This window comes from Idiotropiscis lumnitzeri, chromosome 9, assembly GCF_059441095.1.
Source record: "Idiotropiscis lumnitzeri isolate Australia: NSW breed Sydney's pygmy pipehorse chromosome 9, RoL_Ilum_1.0, whole genome shotgun sequence".
NCBI lineage: Eukaryota > Metazoa > Chordata > Actinopteri > Syngnathiformes > Syngnathidae > Idiotropiscis > Idiotropiscis lumnitzeri.
The window spans coordinates 18,831,109-18,847,914 of record NC_142399.1 but is presented as its reverse complement, the minus strand read 5'-3'; the positions used below and the strand labels follow the sequence as shown (position 1 = coordinate 18,847,914).

The window sequence follows — 16,806 nt, the reverse complement described above, 5'->3', positions numbered from 1 at the left end:
GAGGTTTTTGGTTCCTCTTCTTCCCGACCAAACAAAGCCAAACATTTCGCTCCTCCTGGATCTAGGGGAAAAAGAAATTTCTACAGTGGATTGATGACGTTGCAGGCTTGTTCATCTCCAAAATGTCTTTATAAGATCAACTGTCACCTTCTAGCACTTGACTAAGAATTCTGTCCTAAAGCAACTCAGTTGGAACACCTCTAGAAGACAGTTGTAGCGCAACGGTAGCGCATCTGACTCCAGATCAGAAGGTTGCGTGTTCAAATCACGTAAGTTTCAGGGACCTTTTTTGCTTCAATGCATCTGATTTATATACCCCATTTCCGCATCATAAGTATTTGACGGTAATGGGCGAACCCTATATCACTAATTCCATTCGGTTTTTGCTGTAGCAAGACTTTGTGGCGCAATGGTAGCGCGTCTGACTCCAGATCAGAAGGTTGCGTGTTCAAGTCACGTCAGGGTCAGGGACCTATTTTGCTTCAATGCATCTGATTTATATACCCCTTTTCCGCACCATAAGCGTTTGACGGTAATGGGCGAACTCTTTATCAATAATTCCATTAAATTTTCCGACATGTAGACCTCGTGGCGCAATGGTAGCGTATCTGACCTCAGATCATAAGGTTGTGTATTCAAATCACGTCAGGGTCAGGGACCTCTTTTGCTTCAAAGCATCTGATTTATATACCGCTTTTCCACATCGAAGCGTTTGACGGTAATGGGCGAACCCTTTATCAATAATTCCATTAAATTTTCCGACATGAAGACCTCTTGGCGCAATGGTAGCGTATTTGACTCCAGATCAGAAGGTTGTGTGTTCAAATAACACCGGGGTCACTTCCGTCATTTGCTTCATCTTGTCACTGAGGTTTTTGGTTCCTCTTCTTCCCGACCAAACAAAGCCAAACATTTCGCTCCTCCTGGATCTTGGGGAAATAGAAATTTCTACAGTGGATTGATGACGTTGCAGGCTTGTTCATCTCCAAAATGTCTTTATAAGATCAACTATCACCTTCTAGCACTTGACTAAGAATTCTGTCCCAAAGCAACTCAGTTGGAACACCTCTAGAAGACAGTTGTAGAGCAACGGTAGCGCATCTGACTCCAGATCAGAAGTTTGCGTGTTCAAGTCACTTAAGGTTCAGGGACCTCTTTTGCTTCAATGCATCTGATTTATACACCCCTTTTCCGCACCCTAAGCATTTGACGGTAATGGGCGAACCCTTTATCAATAATTCCATTAAATCGACAGACATGAAGACCTCGTGGCGCAATGGTAGCGTATCTGACTCCAGATCAGAAGGTTGTGTGTTCAAATCACATCGGGGTCACTTCCGTCATTTGCTTCATTTAGTCACTGAGGTTTCTGGTTCCTCTTCTTCCCGACCAAACAAAACCAAACATTGCTCTCCTCCAGGATCTTGGGGAAGAAGAAATTTCTACAGTGGTTTGATGACATTGCAAGCTTGTTCATCTCCAAAATGTCTTTATATGATCAACTGTCACCTTCTCCCTCTTGACTAAGAATTCTGTCCCAAAGCAACTCAGTGGGATGACCTCAAGAAGACCTTGTAGCGCAACGGTAGCGCATCTGACTCCAGATCAGAAGGTTGCGTGTTCAAATCACGTCGGGGTCAGGGGGCCACTTTTGCTTCAATGCATCTGATTTATACATCACTTTTCCGCACCACAAGCATTTGACGGTAATGGGCGAACCCTTTATCAAAAATTCCATTAAATTTTCCTGCCTGAAGACCTCGTGGCGCAATGGTAGCGTATCGGACTCCAGATCCGAAGGTTGAGTGTTCAAATCACATCGGGGTCACTTCCGTCATTTGCTTCATTTAGTCACTGAGGTTTCTGGTTCCTCTTCTTCCCGACCAAACAAAACCAAACATTCCGCTCGTCCAGGATCTAGGGGAAATAGACATTTCTACAGTGGTTTGATGACGTTGCAGGCTTGTTCATCTCCAAAATGTCTTTATAAGATCAACTTTCACCTTCTAGCACTTGACTAAGAATTCTGTCCCAAAGCAACTAAGTGGGAACACCTCAAGAAGACCTTGTAGCGCAACGGTAGCGCATCTGACTCCAGATCAGAAGGTTGCGTGTTCAAGTCACGTCAGGGTCAGGGACCCCTTTTGCTTCAATGCATCTGATTTATATACCCCTTTTCCGCACCGTAAGCATTTGACGGTAATGGGCGAACTCTTTATCAATAATTCCATTAAATCTTCAGACATGATGACCTCGTGGCGCAATGGTAGTGCATCTGACTCCAGATCAGAAGGTTGCGTGTTCAAATCACGTCAGGGACCTCTTTTGCTTCAATGCATCTGATTTATATACCCCTTTTCCGCAACTAAACCATTTGACGGTAATGGGCGAACCCTATATCACTAATTCCATTTGATTATTGCTGTAGCACGACTTTGTGGCGCAATGGTAGCGCGTCTGACTCTAGATCAGAAGGTTGTGTATTCAAATCACATCAGGGTCAGGGACCTCTTTTGCTTCAATGCATCTGATTTATATACCCCTGTTCCGCACCAAAAGCATTTGACGGTAATGGGCGAACTCTTTATCAATAATTCCATTAAATCTTCAGACATGATGACCTTGTGGCGCAATGGTAGTGCATCTGTCTCCAGATCAGGAGGTTGCGTGTTCAAATCACGTCGGGGTCAGGGGCCACTTTTGCTTCAATGCATCTGATTTATATACCCCTGTTCCGCACCAAACCTATTTGACGGTAATGGGCGAACCCAATATCACTAATTCCATTCGATTTTTGCTGTAGCAAGACTTTGTGGCGCAATGGTAGCGCGTCTGACTCCAGATCAAAAGGTTGCGTGTTCAAGTCACGTAAGGTTCAGGGACCTCTTTTGCTTCAATGCATCTGATTTATATACCCCTTTTCCGCAACTCAACCATTTGACGGTAATGGGCGAACCCTATATCACTAATTCCATTTTATTTTTGCTATAGCCAGACTTTGGGGCGCAATGGTAGCGCGTCTGACTCCAGATCAGAAGGTTGCGTGTTCAATTCACGTCAGGGTAATGGACCTCTTTTGCTTCATTGCATCTGATTTTTATACCCCTTTTCTGCACCAAAAGCATTTGACGGTAATGGGCGAACCCTTTATCAATAATTCCATTAAACCTTCCGACATGAAGACCTCGTGGCGCAATGGTAGCGTATCTGACTCCAGATCAGAAGGTTGTGTGTTCAAATCACATCGGGGTCACTTCCGTCGTTTGCTTCATCTTTTCACTGAGGTTTCTGGTTCCTCTTCTTCCCGACCAAACAAAACCAAACATTGCTCTCCTCCAGGATCGAGGGGAAATAGACATTTCTCCAGTGGTTTGATGACGTTGCAGGCTTGTTTATCTCCAAAATGTCTTTATAAGATAATCTGTCACCTTCTCCAACTTGACTAAGAATTCTGTCCCAAAGCAACTCAGTGGGAACACCTCCCGAAGACCTTGTAGCGCAACGGTAGCGCATCTGACTCCAGATCAGAAGGTTGCGTGTTCAAGTCACGTCGGGGTCAGGGGCCACTTTTGCTTCAATGCATCTGATTTATATACCCCTTTTCCGCACCTTAAGCATTTGACGGTAATGGGCGAACTCTTTATCAATAATTCCATTAAATTTTCTTACATGAAGACCTCGTGGCGCAATGGTCGCGTATCAAACTCCAGATCAGAAGGTTGTGTGTTCAAATCACATCGGGGTCACTTCCGTCGTTTGCTTCATCTTGTCACTGAGGTTTCTGGTTCCTCTTCTTCCCGACCAAACAAAACCAAACATTGCTCTCCTCCAGGATCTAGGGGAAAAATAAATTTCTACAGTGGTTTGATGACATTGCAGGTTTGTTCATCTCCAAAATGTCTTAATAAGATCAACTGTCACCTTCTCCCACTTGACTAAGAATTCTGTCCCAAAGCAACGCAGTGTGAACGCCTCAAGAAGACCTTGTAGCGCAACGGTAGCGCATCTGACTCCAGATCAGAAGGTTGCGTGTTCAAATCACGTTGCGTGTTCAAATCACGTCGGGGTCAGGGGCCACTTTTGCTTCAATGCATCTGATTTATATACCCCTGTTCCCCACCAAACGCATTTGACGGTAATGGGCGAACCCAATATCACTAATTCCATTCGATTTTTGCTGTAGCAAGACTTTGTGGCGCAATGGTAGCGCGTCTGACTCCAGATCAGAAGGTTGCATGTTCAAGTCACGTAAGGTTCAGGGACCTCTTTTGCTTCAATGCATCTGATTTATATACCCCTTTTCCGCATCATAAGCGTTTGACGGTAATGGCCGAACTCTTTATCAATAATTCCATTAAATTTTCCGACATGAAGACCTCTTGGCGCAATGGTAGCGTATTTGACTCCAGATCGGAAGGTTGTGTGTTCAAATAACACCGGGGTCACTTCCGTCATTTGCTTCATCTTGTCACTGAGGTTTTTGGTTCCTCTTCTTCCCGACCAAACAAAGCCAAACATTTCGCTCCTCCAGGATCTTGGGGAAATAGAAATTTCTACAGTGGATTGATGACGTTGCAGGCTTGTTCATCTCCAAAATGTCTTTATAAGATCAACTGTCACCTTCTAGCACTTGAATAAGAATTCTGTCCTAAAGCAACTCAGTTGGAACACCTCTAGAAGACAGTTGTAGCGCAACGGTAGCGCATCTGACTCCAGATCAGAAGGTTGCGTGTTCAAATCACGTAAGTTTCAGGGACCTTTTTTGCTTCAATGCATCTGATTTATATACCCCATTTCCGCATCATAAGCATTTGACGGTAATGGGCGAACCCTATATCACTAATTCCATTTCGGTTTTTGCTGTAGCAAGACCTCGTGGCGCAATGGTAGCGTATCTGACCTCAGATCATAAGGTTGTGTGTTCAAATCACGTCAGGGTCAGGGACCTCTTTTGCTTCAATGCATCTGATTTATATACCCCTTTTCCGCACCCTAAGCATTTGACGGTAATGGGCGAACCCTTTATCAATAATTCCATTAAATCGACAGACATGATGACCTCGTGGCGCGATGGTAGCGTATCTGACTCCAGATCAGAAGGTTGTGTGTTCAAATCACATCGGGGTCACTTCCGTCATTTGCTTCATTTAGTCACTGAGGTTTCTGGTTCCTCTTCTTCCCGACCAAACAAAACCAAATATTGCTCTCCTCCAGGATCTTGGGGAAAAAGAAATTTCTACAGTGGTTTGATGACATTGCAAGCTTGTTCATCTCCAAAATGTCTTTATATGATCAACTGTCACCTTCTCCCTCTTGACTAAGAATTCTGTCCCAAAGCAACTCAGTGGGATGACCTCAAGAAGACCTTGTAGCGCAACGGTAGCGCATCTGACTCCAGATCAGAAGGTTGCGTGTTCAAATCACGTCGGGGTCAGGGACCTCTTTTGCTTCAATGCATCTGATTTATATACCCCTTTTCCGCATCGAAGCATTTGACGGTAATGGGCGAACCCTTTATCAAAAATTCCATTAAATTTTCCTGCCTGAAGACCTTGTGGCGCAATGGTAGCGTATCGGACTCCAGATCCGAAGGTTGAGTGTTCAAATCACATCGGGGTCACTCCGGTCATTTGCTTAATCTTGTCACTGAGGTTTCTGGTTCCTCTTCTTCCCGACCAAACAAAACCAAACATTCCGCTCGTCCAGGATCTAGGGGAAATAGACATTTCTACAGTGGATTGATGACGTTGCAGGCTTGTTCATCTCCAAAATGTCTTTATAAGATCAACTATCACCTTCTAGCACTTGACTAAGAATTCTGTCCCAAAGCAACTCAGTTGGAACACCTCTAGAAGACAGTTGTAGAGCAACGGTAGCGCATCTGACTCCAGATCAGAAGTTTGCGTGTTCAAGTCACTTAAGGTTCAGGGACCTCTTTTGCTTCAATGCATCTGATTTATACACCCCTTTTCCGCACTGTAAGCATTTGACGGTAATGGGCGAACTCTTTATCAATAATTCCATTAAATCTTCAGACATGATGACCTCGTGGCGCAATGGTAGTGCATCTGACTCCAGATCAGGAGGTTGCGTGTTCAAATCACGTCGGGGTCAGGGGCCACTTTTGCTTCAATGCATCTGATTTATATACCCCTGTTCCGCACCAAACGCATTTGACGGTAATGGGCGAACCCTATATCACTAATTCCATTCGGTTTTTGCTGTAGCAAGACTTTGTGGCGCAATGGTAGCGCGTCTGATTCCCGATCAGAAGTTTCCGTGTTCAAGTCACGTCAGGGTCAGGGACCTCTTTTGCTTCAATGCATCTGATTTATATACCCCTTTTCCGCAACTTAACCATTTGACGGTAATGGGCGAACCCAATATCACTAATTCCATTTGATTTTTGCTGTAGCAAGACTGTGTGGCGCAATGGTAGCGCGTCTGACTCCTGATCAAAGGGTTGCGTGTTCAAGTCACGTCAGGGTCAGGGAGCTCTTTTGCGTCATTGCATCTGATATATATAAACCTTTTCCGCACCATAAGCATTTGACGGTAATTGGCGAACCCTATATCACTAATTCCATTCGATTTTTGCTGTAGCAAGACTTTGTGGCGCAATGGTAGCGCGTCTGACTCCAGATCAGAAGGTTGCGTGTTCAAGTCACGTCAGGGTCCGGGGGCCACTTTTGCTTCAATGCATCTGATTTATACATCACTTTTCCGCACCACAAGCATTTGACGGTAATGGGCGAACCCTTTATCAAAAATTCCATTAAATTTTCCTGCCTGAAGACCTCGTGGCGCTATGGTAGCGTATCGGACTCCAGATCCGAAGGTTGAGTGTTCAAATCACATCGGGGTCACTCCGGTCATTTGCTTAATCTTGTCACTGAGGTTTCTGGTTCCTCTTCTTCCCGACCAAACAAAACCAAACATTCCGCTCTTCCAGGATCTAGGGGAAATAGACATTTCTACAGTGGTTTGATGACGTTGCAGGCTTGTTCATCTCCAAAATGTCTTTATAAGATCAACTTTCACCTTCTAGCACTTGACTAAGAATTCTGTCCCAAAGCAACTAAGTGGGAACACCTCAAGAAGACCTTGTAGCGCAACGGTAGCGCATCTGACTCCAGATCAGAAGTTTGCGTGTTCAAGTCACGTCAGGGTCAGGGACCTCTTTTGCTTCAATGCATCTGATTTATATACCCCTTTTCCGCAACTTAACCATTTGACGGTAATGGGCGAACCCTATATCACTAATTCCATTTGATTATGGCTGTAGCAAGACTTTGTGGCGCAATGGTAGCGCGTCTGACTCCAGATCAGAAGGTTGTGTATTCAAATCACATCAGGGTCAGGGACCTCTTTTGCTTCAATGCATCTGATTTATATACCCCTGTTCCGCACCAAAAGCATTTGACGGTAATGGGCAAACTCTTTATCAATAATTCCATTAAATCTTCAGACATGATGACCTCGTGGCGCAATGGTAGTGCATCTGACTCCAGATCAGAAGGTTGCGTGTTCAAATCACGTCGGGTTCAGGGGCCACTTTTGCTTCAATGCATCTGATTTATATACCCCTGTTCCGCACCAAACGCATTTGACGGTAATGGGCGAACCCAATATCACTAATTCCATTCGATTTTTGCTGTAGCAAGACTTTGTGGCGCAATGGTAGCGCGTCTGACTCCAGATCAAAAGGTTGCGTGTTCAATTCACGTCAGGGTCATGGACCTCTTTTGCTTCATTGCATCTGATTTATATACCCCTTTTCCGCACCATAAGCGTTTGACGGTAATGGGCGAACTCTTTATCAATAATTCCATTAAATTTTCCGACATGAAGACCTCGTGGCGCAATGGTAGCGTATCTGACTCCAGATCAGAAGGTTGTGTGTTCAAATCACATCGGGGTCACTTCCGTCGTTTGCTTCATCTTTTCACTGAGGTTTCTGGTTCCTCTTCTTCCCGACCAAACAAAACCAAACATTGCTCTCCTCCAGGATCGAGGGGAAATAGACATTTCTCCAGTGGTTTGATGACGTTGCAGGCTTGTTTATCTCCAAAATGTCTTTATAAGATAATCTGTCACCTTCTCCAACTTGACTAAGAATTCTGTCCCAAAGCAACTCAGTGGGAACACCTCCCGAAGACCTTGTAGCGCAACGGTAGCGCATCTGACTCCAGATCAGAAGGTTGCGTGTTCAAGTCACGTCGGGGTCAGGGGCCACTTTTGCTTCAATGCATCTGATTTATATACCCCTGTTCCCCACCAAACGCGTTTGACGGTAATGGGCGAACCCAATATCACTAATTCCATTCGATTTTTGCTGTAGCAAGACTTTGTGGCGCAATGGTAGCGCGTCTGACTCCAGCTCAGAAGGTTGCGTGTCCAAGTCACGTCAGGGTCAGGGGGCCACTTTTGCTTCAATGCATCTGATTTATACATCACTTTTCCGCACCACAAGCATTTGACGGTAATGGGCGAACCCTTTATCAAAAATTCCATTAATTTTTCCTGCCTGAAGACCTCGTGGCGCTATGGTAGCGTATCGGACTCCAGATCCGAAGGTTGAGTGTTCAAGTCACGTCAGGGTCAGGGACCTCTTTTGCTTCAATGCATCTGATTTATATACCCCTTTTCCGCAACTTATCCATTTGACGGTAATGGGCGAACCCTATATCACTAATTCCATTTGATTTTTGCTGTAGCAAGACTTTGTGGCGCAATGGTAGCGCGTCTGACTCCTGATCAGAAGGTTGCGTGTTCAAGTCACGTCAGGGTCAGGGACCTCTTTTGCTTCAATGCATCTGATTTATATAACCCTTTTCCGCACCAAAAACATTTGACGGTAATGGGCGAACCCTTTATCGATAATTCCATTAAACCTTACGACATGAAGACCTCGTGGCGCAATGGTAGCGTATCTGACTCCAGATCAGAAGGTTGCTTGTTCAAATCACGTAAGGTTCAGGGACCTTTTTTGCTTCAATGCATCTGATTTATATACCCCTTTTCCGCACCATAAGCATTTGACGGTAATGGGCGAACTCTTTATCAATAATTCCATTAAAGTTTCCGACATGTAGACCTCGTGGCGCAATGGTAGCGTATCTGACCTCAGATCATAAGGTTGTGTATTCAAATCACGTCAGGGTCAGGGACCTCTTTTGCTTCAATGCATCTGATTTATATACCCCTGTTCCGCACCAAAAGCATTTGACGGTAATGGGCGAACCCAATATCACTAATTCCATTCGATTTTTGCTGTAGCAAGACTTTGTGGCGCAATGGTAGCGCGTCTGACTCCAGATCAAAAGGTTGCGTGTTCAAGTCACGTCAGGGTCAGGGAGCTCTTTTGCGTCATTGCATCTGATGTATATTCCCCTTTTCCGCACCATAAGCATTTGACGGTAATGGGCGAACCCTTTATCAATAATTCCATTAAACCTTCCGACATGACGGTAATGGGCGAACCCTTTATCAATAATTCCATTAAAACTTCCGACATGAAGACCTCGTGGCGCAATGGTAGCGCATCTGACTCCAGATCAGAAATTTGCGTGTTCAAGTCCCGTCAGGGTCAGGGACCTCATTTGCTTCAATACATCTGATTTATATACCCCTTTTCCGCATCGAAGCATTTGACGATAATGGGCGAACCCTTTATCAATAATTCCATTAAATTTACCGACATGAAGACCTCGTGGCGCAATGGTAGCGTATTTGACTCCAGATCAGAAGGTTGTGTGTTCAAATCACATCGGGGTCACTTCCGTCATTTGCTTCCTCTTGTCACTGAGGTTTCTGGTTCCTCTTCTTCCCGACCAAACAAAACCAAACATTGCTCTCCTCCAGGATCTAGGGGAAAAAGAAATTTCTACAGTGGTTTGATGACATTGCAGGCTTGTTCATCTCCAAAATGTCTTAATAAGATCAACTGTCACCTTCTCCCACTTGACTAAGAATTCTGTCCCAAAGCAACGCAGTGTGAATGCCTCAAGAAGACCTTGTAGCGCAACGGTAGCGCATCTGACTCCATATCAGAAGGTTGCGTGTTCAAATCACGTTGCGTGTTCAAATCACGTCGGGGTCAGGGGCCACTTTTGCTTCAATGCATCTGATTTATATACCCCTGTTCCCAGTGGTATGATGATGTTTCAGGCTTGTTCATCGGGGTCACTTCCGTCATTTGCTTCCTCTTGTCACTGAGGTTTCTGGTTCCTCTTCTTCCCGACCAAACAAAACCAAACATTGCTCTCCTCCAGGATCTAGGGGAAAAAGAAATTTCTACAGTGGTTTGATGACATTGCAGGCTTGTTCATCTCCAAAATGTCTTTATAAGATCAACTGTCACCTTCTCCCACTTGACTAAGAATTCTGTCCCAAAGCAACTCAGTGGGAACACCTCCAGAAGACCTTGTAGCGCAACGGTAGCGCATCTGACTCCAGATCTGAAGGTTGCGTGTTCAAATCACGTCAGGGTCAGGGATGTCTTTTGCTTCATTGCATCTGATTTATATACCCCTTTTCCGCACCTTCAGCATTTGACGGTAATGGGCGAACTCTTTATCAATAATTCCATTAAATTTTCCGACTTGAAGACCTCGTGGCGCAATGGTAGCGTATCTGACTCCAGATCAGAAGGTTGTGTGTTCAAATCACATCGGGGTCACTTCCGTCGTTTGCTTCATCTTGTCACTGAGGTTTCTGTTTCCTCTTCTTCCCGACCAAACAAAACCAATCATTCCGCTCCTCCAGGATCTAGGTTGCGTGTTCAAATCACGTCAGGGTCAGGGACGTCTTTTGCTTCATTGCATCTGATTTATATACCCCTTTTCCGCACCTTAAGCATTTGACGGTAATGGGCGAACTCTTTATCAATAATTCCATTAAACCTTCAGACATGACGGTAATGGGCGAACCCTTTATCAATAATTCCATTAAACCTTCCGACATGAAGACCTCGTGGCGCAATGGTAGCGTATCTGACTCCAGATCAGAAGGTTGTGTGTTCAAATCACATCGGGGTCACTTCCGTCGTTTGCTTCATCTTGTCACTGAGGTTTCTGGTTCCTCTTCTTCCCGACCAAACAAAACCAATCATTCCGCTCCTCCCGGATCTGGGGGAAATGGAAATTTCTACAGTGGTTTGATGACGTTGCAGGCTTGTTGATCTCCGAAATGTCTTTATAAGATCAACTTTCACCTTCTCCAACTTGACTAAGAATTCTGTCCCAAAGCAACTCAGTGGAAACCCCTCCAGAAGACAGTTGTAGCGCAACTGTAACGCATCTGACTCCAGATTAGAAGGTTGTGTGTTCAAGTCACTTAAGGTTCAGGGACCTCTTTTGCTTCAATGCATCTGATTTATATAACCCTTTTCCGCACCAAAAACATTTGACGGTAATGGGCGAACCCTTTATCGATAATTCCATTAAACCTTCCGACATGAAGACCTCGTGGCGCAATGGTAGAGTATCTGACTCCAGATCAGAAGGTTGCTTGTTCAAATCACGTAAGTTTCAGGGACCTTTTTTGCTTCAATGCATCTGATTTATATACCCTTTTTCCGCATCATAACCGTTTGACGGTAATGGGCGAACCCTATATCACTAATTCCATTCGGTTTTTGCTGTAGCAAGACTTTGTGGCGCAATGGTAGCGCGTCTGACACCAGATCAGAAGGTTGCGTGTTCAAATCACGTCAGGGTCAGGGACCTCTTTTGCTTCAATGCATCTGATTTATATACCCCTTTTCCACACCGTAAGCATTTGACGGTAATGGGCGAACCCTTTATCAATAATTCCATTAGATTTTCCGACATGAAGACCTCTTGGCGCAATGGTCGCGTATCTGACTCCAGATCAGAAGGTTGTATGTTCGAATAACACCGGGGCCACTCACGTCATTTGCTTCATCTTGTCACTGAGGTTTCTGGTTCCTCTTCTTCCCGACCAAACAAAGCCAAACATTCCGCTCCTCCAGGATCTTGGTGAAAAAGAAATTTCTACAGTGGTATGATGACTTTGCAGGCTTGTTCATCTCCAAAATGTCTTAATACGATCAACTGTCACCTTCTCCAACTTGACTAAGAATTCTGTCCCAAAGCAACTCAGTGGGAACACCTCAAGAAGACCTTGTAGCGCAACGGTAGCGCATCTGACTCCAGATCAGAAGTTTGCGTGTTCAAGTCACGTCAGGGTCAGGGACCTCTTTTGCTTCAATGCATCTGATTTATATCCCCCTTTTCCACATCTAAGCATTTGACAGTAATGGGCGAACCCTTTATCAATAATTCCATTAAATTTTCCGACATGAAGACCTCGTGGCGCAATGGTAGCGTATTTGACTCCAGATCCGAAGGTTGTGTGTTCAAATAACACCGGGGTCACTTTCGTCATTTGCTTCATCTTGTCACTGAGGTTTTTGGTTCCTCTTCTTCCCGACCAAACAAAGCCAAACATTCCGCTCCTCCAGGATCTTGGGGAAATAGAAATTTCTGCAGTGGTTTGATGAGGTTGCAGGCTTGTTCATCTCCAAAATGTCTTTATATTATAAACTGTCACCTTCTCCCTCTTGACTAAGAATTCTGTCCCAAAGCAACTCAGTGGGACCACCTCAAGAAGACCTTGTAGCGCAACGGTAACGCATCTGACTCCAGATCCGAAGGTTGCGTGTTCAAGTCACTTAAGGTTCAGGGACCTCTTTGGCTTCAATGCATCTGATTTATACACCCCTTTTCCGCACCTTAAGCATTTGACGGTAATGGGCGAACCCTTTATCAATAATTCCATTAAATCTACAGACATGAAGACCTCGTGGCGCAATGGTAGCGTATCTGACTCCAGATCAGAAGGTTGTGTGTTCAAATCACATCGGGGTCACTTCCGTCATTTGCTTCATCTTGTCACTGAGGTTTCTGGTTCCTCTTCTTCCCGACCAAACAAAACCAAACATTGCTCTCCTCCAGGATCTTGGGGAAAAATAAATTTCTACAGTGGTTTGATGAGGTTGCAGGCTTGTTCATCTCCAAAATGTCTTTATATTATAAACTGTCACCTTCTCCCTCTTGACTAAGAATTCTGTCCCAAAGCAACTCAGTGGGACCACCTGAAGAAGACCTTGTAGCGCAACGGTAGCGCATTTGACTCCAGATCGGAAGGTTGCGTGTTCTAATCACGTCGGGGTCAGGTGGCCACTTTTGCTTCAATGCATCTGATTTATACATCACTTTTCCGCACCACAAGCATTTGACGGTAATGGGCGAACCCTTTATCAATAATTCCATTAAATTTTCCTACCTAAAGACCTAGTGGCGCAATGGTAGCGTATCGGACTCCAGATCCGAAGGTTGAGTGTTCAAATCACATCGGGGTCACTCCGGTCATTTGCTTCATCTTGTCACTGAGGTTTCTGGTTCCTCTTCTTCCCGACCAAACAAAACCAAACATTCCGCTCCTCCAGGATCTAGGGGAAATAGACATTTCTACAGTGGTTTGATGATGTTGCAGGCTTTTTCATCTCCAAAATGTCTTTATAAGATCAACTTTCACCTTCTAGCACTTGACTAAGAATTCTGTCCCAAAGCAACTAAGTGGGAACATCTCAATAAGACCTTGTAGCCCAACGGTAGCGCATCTGACTCAAGATCACAAAGTTGCGTGTTCAAGTCACGTCAGGGTCCGGGACCTCTTTTGCTTCAATGCATCTGATTTATATACCCCTTTTCCGCAACTTAACCATTTGACGGTAATTGGCGAACCCTATATCACTAATTCCATTTTATTTTTGCTATAGCCAGACTTTGTGGCGCAATGGTAGCGCGTCTGACTCCAGATCAGAAGGTTGCGTGTTCAATTCACGTCAGGGTCATGGGCTTCATTGCATCTGATTTTTATACCCCTTTTCTGCACCAAAAGCATTTGACGGTAATGGGCGAACCCTTTATCAATAATTCCATTAAACCTTCCGACTTGAAGACCTCGTGGCGCAATGGTAGCGTATCTGACTCCAGATCAGAAGGTTGTGTGTTCAAATCACATCGGGGTCACTTCCGTCCTTTGCTTCATCTTGTCACTGAGGTTTCTGGTTCCTCTTCTTCCCGACCAAACAAAACCAAACATTGCTCTCCTCCAGGATCTAGGGGAAATAGACATTTCTCCTGTGTTTTGATGACGTTGCAGGCTTGTTTATCTCCAAAATCTCTTTATAAGATCATCTGTCACCTTCTCCAACTTGACTAAGAATTCTGTCCCAAAGCAACTCAGTGGGAACACCTCCTGAAGACCTTGTAGCGCAACGGTAGCGCATCTGACTCCAGATCAGAAGGTTGCGTGTTCAAGTCACGTCGGGATCAGGGGCCCCTTTTGCTTCAATGCATCTGATTTATATACCCCTTTTCCGCACCTTAAGCATTTGACGGTAATGGGCGAACTCTTTATCAATAATTCCATTAAATTTTCTTACATGAAGACCTCGTGGCGCAATGGTCGCGTATCAAACTCCAGATCAGAAGGTTGTGTGTTCAAATCACATCGGGGTCACTTCCGTCGTTTGCTTCATCTTGTCACTGAGGTTTCTGGTTCCTCTTCTTCCCGACCAAACAAAACCAAACATTGCTCTCCTCCAGGATCTAGGGGAAAAATAAATTTCTACAGTGGTTTGATGACATTGTAGGTTTGTTCATCTCCAAAATGTCTTAATAAGATCAACTGTCACCTTCTCCCACTTGACTAAGAATTCTGTCCCAAAGCAACTCAGTGGGACCACCTGAAGAAGACCTTGTAGCGCAACGGTAGCGCATCTGACTCCATATCAGAAGGTTGCGTGTTCAAATCACGTCGGGGTCAGGGGCCACTTTTGCTTCAATGCATCTGATTTATATACCCCTGTTCCGCACCATAAGCATTTGACGGTAATGGGCGAACTCTTTATCAATAATTCCATTAAATCTTCAGACATGATGACCTCGTGGCGCAATGGTAGTGCATCTGACTCCAGATCAGAAGGTTGCGTGTTCAAATCACATCGGGGTCAGGGGCCACTTTTGCTTCAATGCATCTGATTTATATACCCCTGTTCCGCACCAAACGCATTTGACGGTAATGGGCGAACCCAATATCACTAATTCCATTAAATTTTTGCTGTAGCAAGACTTTGTGGCGCAATGGTAGCGCGTCTGACTCCAGATCAGAAGGTTGCGTGTTCAAGTCACGTCAGGGTCAGGGAGCTCTTTTGCTTCATTGCATCTGATATATATACCCCTTTTCCGCACCATAAGCATTTGACGGCAATGGGCGAACCCTTTATCAATAATTCCATTAAACCTTCCGACATGACGGTAATGGGCGAACCCTTTATCAATAATTCCAATAAACCTTCCGACATGAAGACCTCGTGGCGCAATGGTAGCGTATCTGACTCCAGATCAGAAGGTTGTGTGTTCAAATCACATCGGGGTCACTTCCGTCATTTGCTTCATCTTGTCACTGAGGTTTCTGGTTCCTCTTCTTCACGACCAAACAAAACCAAACGTTGCTCTCCTCCAGGATCTTGGGGAAAAAGAAATTTCTACAGTGGTTTGATGACGTTGCAGGCTTGTTCATCTCCAAAATGTCTTTATGAGATCAACTGTCACCTTCTCCAACTTGACTAAGAATTCTGTCCCAAAGCAACTCAGTGGGAACACCTCAAGAAGACCTTGTAGCGCAACGGTAGCGCATCTGACTCCAGATCAGAAGGTTGCGTGTTCAAATCACGTCGGGGTCAGGGGCCACTTTTGCTTCAATGCATCTGATTTTTTTCCGCACCATAAGCATTTGACGGTAATGGGCGAACTCTTTATCAATAATTCCATTAAATTTTCCGACATGAAGACCTCGTGGCGCAATGGTAGCGTATCTGACTCCAGATCAGAAGGTTGTGTGTTCAAATCACATCGGGGTCACTTCCGTCATCTTCTTCATCTTGTCACTGAGGTTTCTGGTTCCTCTTCTTCCCGACCAAACAAAACCAAACATTCCGCTCCTCCAGGATCTTGGGGAAATAGAAATTTCTGCAGTGGTTTGATGACGTTGCAGGCTTGTTCCTCTCCAAAATGTCTTTATAAGATCAACTGTCACCTTCTAGCACTTGACTAAGAATTCTGTCCCAAAGCAACTCAGTGGAAACACCTCAAGAAGACCTGGTAGCGCATCTGACTCCAGATCAGAAGGTTGCGTGTTCAAGTCACGGAAGGTTCAGGGACCTCTTTTGCTTCAATGCATCTGATTTATATACCCCTTTTCCGCATCATAAGCGTTTGGCGGTAATGAGCGAACCCTATATCACTAATTCCATTCGGTTCGTGCTGTAGCAAGACTTTGTGGTGCAATGGTAGCGCATCTGACTCCAGATAAGACGGTTGCGTGTTCAAGTCACGTAAGGTTCAGGGACCTCTTTTGCTTCAATGCATCTGATTTATACACCCCTTTTCCGCACCGTAAGCATTTGGCGGAAATGGGCGAACCCTTTATCAATAATTCCATTAAATCTACAGACATGAAGACCTCGTGGCGCAATGGTAGTATATCTAACTCCAGACCAGAAGGTTGTGTGTTCAAATCACATCGGGGACACTTCCGTCATTTGCTTCATCTTGTCACTGAGGTTTCTCGTTCCTCTTCTTCCCAACCAAATAAAACCAAACATTGCTCTCCTCCAAGATCTAGGGGAAATAGAAATTTCTACAGTGGGGGGATGACGTTGAGGGCTTGTTAATCTAAAAAATAAGATAAACTGTCACCTTCTAGCACTTG

The 16,806-nt window shown here is 44.8% G+C and overlaps 1 protein-coding gene and 42 non-coding genes across 44 annotated transcripts in view; all 43 read left to right on the top strand.

The window, feature by feature from the left end:
- The window catches only part of LOC148330594 (cytosolic phospholipase A2 zeta-like), a 56,039-nt gene that overhangs the window by 24,182 nt on the left and 15,051 nt on the right, over nt 1-16,806 (top strand). The window lies entirely within an intron of this gene.
- On the top strand, nt 396-467 carry trnaw-cca (transfer RNA tryptophan (anticodon CCA)). Its single transcript has one exon. It is a non-coding gene; the product is annotated as a tRNA-Trp (tRNA).
- On the top strand, nt 1,263-1,334 carry trnaw-cca (transfer RNA tryptophan (anticodon CCA)). The gene has a single exon. It is a non-coding gene; the product is annotated as a tRNA-Trp (tRNA).
- On the top strand, nt 1,569-1,640 carry trnaw-cca (transfer RNA tryptophan (anticodon CCA)). The gene has a single exon. It is a non-coding gene; the product is annotated as a tRNA-Trp (tRNA).
- Nucleotides 1,757-1,828, top strand: trnaw-cca (transfer RNA tryptophan (anticodon CCA)). Its single transcript has one exon. It is a non-coding gene; the product is annotated as a tRNA-Trp (tRNA).
- Nucleotides 2,063-2,134, top strand: trnaw-cca (transfer RNA tryptophan (anticodon CCA)). The gene has a single exon. It is a non-coding gene; the product is annotated as a tRNA-Trp (tRNA).
- trnaw-cca (transfer RNA tryptophan (anticodon CCA)) lies at nt 2,619-2,690 on the top strand. Its single transcript has one exon. It is a non-coding gene; the product is annotated as a tRNA-Trp (tRNA).
- Nucleotides 2,995-3,066, top strand: trnaw-cca (transfer RNA tryptophan (anticodon CCA)). Its single transcript has one exon. It is a non-coding gene; the product is annotated as a tRNA-Trp (tRNA).
- trnaw-cca (transfer RNA tryptophan (anticodon CCA)) lies at nt 3,182-3,253 on the top strand. The gene has a single exon. It is a non-coding gene; the product is annotated as a tRNA-Trp (tRNA).
- On the top strand, nt 3,488-3,559 carry trnaw-cca (transfer RNA tryptophan (anticodon CCA)). The gene has a single exon. It is a non-coding gene; the product is annotated as a tRNA-Trp (tRNA).
- On the top strand, nt 3,981-4,070 carry trnaw-cca (transfer RNA tryptophan (anticodon CCA)). Its single transcript has one exon. It is a non-coding gene; the product is annotated as a tRNA-Trp (tRNA).
- trnaw-cca (transfer RNA tryptophan (anticodon CCA)) lies at nt 5,057-5,128 on the top strand. Its single transcript has one exon. It is a non-coding gene; the product is annotated as a tRNA-Trp (tRNA).
- On the top strand, nt 5,363-5,434 carry trnaw-cca (transfer RNA tryptophan (anticodon CCA)). Its single transcript has one exon. It is a non-coding gene; the product is annotated as a tRNA-Trp (tRNA).
- Nucleotides 5,549-5,620, top strand: trnaw-cca (transfer RNA tryptophan (anticodon CCA)). The gene has a single exon. It is a non-coding gene; the product is annotated as a tRNA-Trp (tRNA).
- Nucleotides 6,043-6,114, top strand: trnaw-cca (transfer RNA tryptophan (anticodon CCA)). Its single transcript has one exon. It is a non-coding gene; the product is annotated as a tRNA-Trp (tRNA).
- Nucleotides 6,231-6,302, top strand: trnag-ccc (transfer RNA glycine (anticodon CCC)). The gene has a single exon. It is a non-coding gene; the product is annotated as a tRNA-Gly (tRNA).
- Nucleotides 6,419-6,490, top strand: trnar-ccu (transfer RNA arginine (anticodon CCU)). Its single transcript has one exon. It is a non-coding gene; the product is annotated as a tRNA-Arg (tRNA).
- trnaw-cca (transfer RNA tryptophan (anticodon CCA)) lies at nt 6,607-6,678 on the top strand. Its single transcript has one exon. It is a non-coding gene; the product is annotated as a tRNA-Trp (tRNA).
- trnaw-cca (transfer RNA tryptophan (anticodon CCA)) lies at nt 7,101-7,172 on the top strand. Its single transcript has one exon. It is a non-coding gene; the product is annotated as a tRNA-Trp (tRNA).
- On the top strand, nt 7,289-7,360 carry trnaw-cca (transfer RNA tryptophan (anticodon CCA)). The gene has a single exon. It is a non-coding gene; the product is annotated as a tRNA-Trp (tRNA).
- On the top strand, nt 7,476-7,547 carry trnaw-cca (transfer RNA tryptophan (anticodon CCA)). The gene has a single exon. It is a non-coding gene; the product is annotated as a tRNA-Trp (tRNA).
- trnaw-cca (transfer RNA tryptophan (anticodon CCA)) lies at nt 7,664-7,735 on the top strand. Its single transcript has one exon. It is a non-coding gene; the product is annotated as a tRNA-Trp (tRNA).
- Nucleotides 7,851-7,922, top strand: trnaw-cca (transfer RNA tryptophan (anticodon CCA)). Its single transcript has one exon. It is a non-coding gene; the product is annotated as a tRNA-Trp (tRNA).
- trnaw-cca (transfer RNA tryptophan (anticodon CCA)) lies at nt 8,157-8,228 on the top strand. Its single transcript has one exon. It is a non-coding gene; the product is annotated as a tRNA-Trp (tRNA).
- Nucleotides 8,345-8,416, top strand: trnaw-cca (transfer RNA tryptophan (anticodon CCA)). The gene has a single exon. It is a non-coding gene; the product is annotated as a tRNA-Trp (tRNA).
- Nucleotides 8,721-8,792, top strand: trnar-ccu (transfer RNA arginine (anticodon CCU)). Its single transcript has one exon. It is a non-coding gene; the product is annotated as a tRNA-Arg (tRNA).
- On the top strand, nt 9,283-9,354 carry trnaw-cca (transfer RNA tryptophan (anticodon CCA)). Its single transcript has one exon. It is a non-coding gene; the product is annotated as a tRNA-Trp (tRNA).
- trnaw-cca (transfer RNA tryptophan (anticodon CCA)) lies at nt 9,707-9,778 on the top strand. Its single transcript has one exon. It is a non-coding gene; the product is annotated as a tRNA-Trp (tRNA).
- Nucleotides 10,423-10,494, top strand: trnaw-cca (transfer RNA tryptophan (anticodon CCA)). The gene has a single exon. It is a non-coding gene; the product is annotated as a tRNA-Trp (tRNA).
- On the top strand, nt 10,610-10,681 carry trnaw-cca (transfer RNA tryptophan (anticodon CCA)). The gene has a single exon. It is a non-coding gene; the product is annotated as a tRNA-Trp (tRNA).
- Nucleotides 10,969-11,040, top strand: trnaw-cca (transfer RNA tryptophan (anticodon CCA)). The gene has a single exon. It is a non-coding gene; the product is annotated as a tRNA-Trp (tRNA).
- trnaw-cca (transfer RNA tryptophan (anticodon CCA)) lies at nt 11,651-11,722 on the top strand. Its single transcript has one exon. It is a non-coding gene; the product is annotated as a tRNA-Trp (tRNA).
- On the top strand, nt 12,144-12,215 carry trnaw-cca (transfer RNA tryptophan (anticodon CCA)). The gene has a single exon. It is a non-coding gene; the product is annotated as a tRNA-Trp (tRNA).
- trnaw-cca (transfer RNA tryptophan (anticodon CCA)) lies at nt 12,823-12,894 on the top strand. The gene has a single exon. It is a non-coding gene; the product is annotated as a tRNA-Trp (tRNA).
- On the top strand, nt 13,811-13,882 carry trnaw-cca (transfer RNA tryptophan (anticodon CCA)). The gene has a single exon. It is a non-coding gene; the product is annotated as a tRNA-Trp (tRNA).
- trnaw-cca (transfer RNA tryptophan (anticodon CCA)) lies at nt 13,989-14,060 on the top strand. Its single transcript has one exon. It is a non-coding gene; the product is annotated as a tRNA-Trp (tRNA).
- Nucleotides 14,295-14,366, top strand: trnaw-cca (transfer RNA tryptophan (anticodon CCA)). Its single transcript has one exon. It is a non-coding gene; the product is annotated as a tRNA-Trp (tRNA).
- trnaw-cca (transfer RNA tryptophan (anticodon CCA)) lies at nt 14,788-14,859 on the top strand. Its single transcript has one exon. It is a non-coding gene; the product is annotated as a tRNA-Trp (tRNA).
- trnaw-cca (transfer RNA tryptophan (anticodon CCA)) lies at nt 14,975-15,046 on the top strand. The gene has a single exon. It is a non-coding gene; the product is annotated as a tRNA-Trp (tRNA).
- On the top strand, nt 15,163-15,234 carry trnaw-cca (transfer RNA tryptophan (anticodon CCA)). Its single transcript has one exon. It is a non-coding gene; the product is annotated as a tRNA-Trp (tRNA).
- On the top strand, nt 15,401-15,472 carry trnaw-cca (transfer RNA tryptophan (anticodon CCA)). Its single transcript has one exon. It is a non-coding gene; the product is annotated as a tRNA-Trp (tRNA).
- trnaw-cca (transfer RNA tryptophan (anticodon CCA)) lies at nt 15,707-15,778 on the top strand. The gene has a single exon. It is a non-coding gene; the product is annotated as a tRNA-Trp (tRNA).
- trnaw-cca (transfer RNA tryptophan (anticodon CCA)) lies at nt 15,885-15,956 on the top strand. The gene has a single exon. It is a non-coding gene; the product is annotated as a tRNA-Trp (tRNA).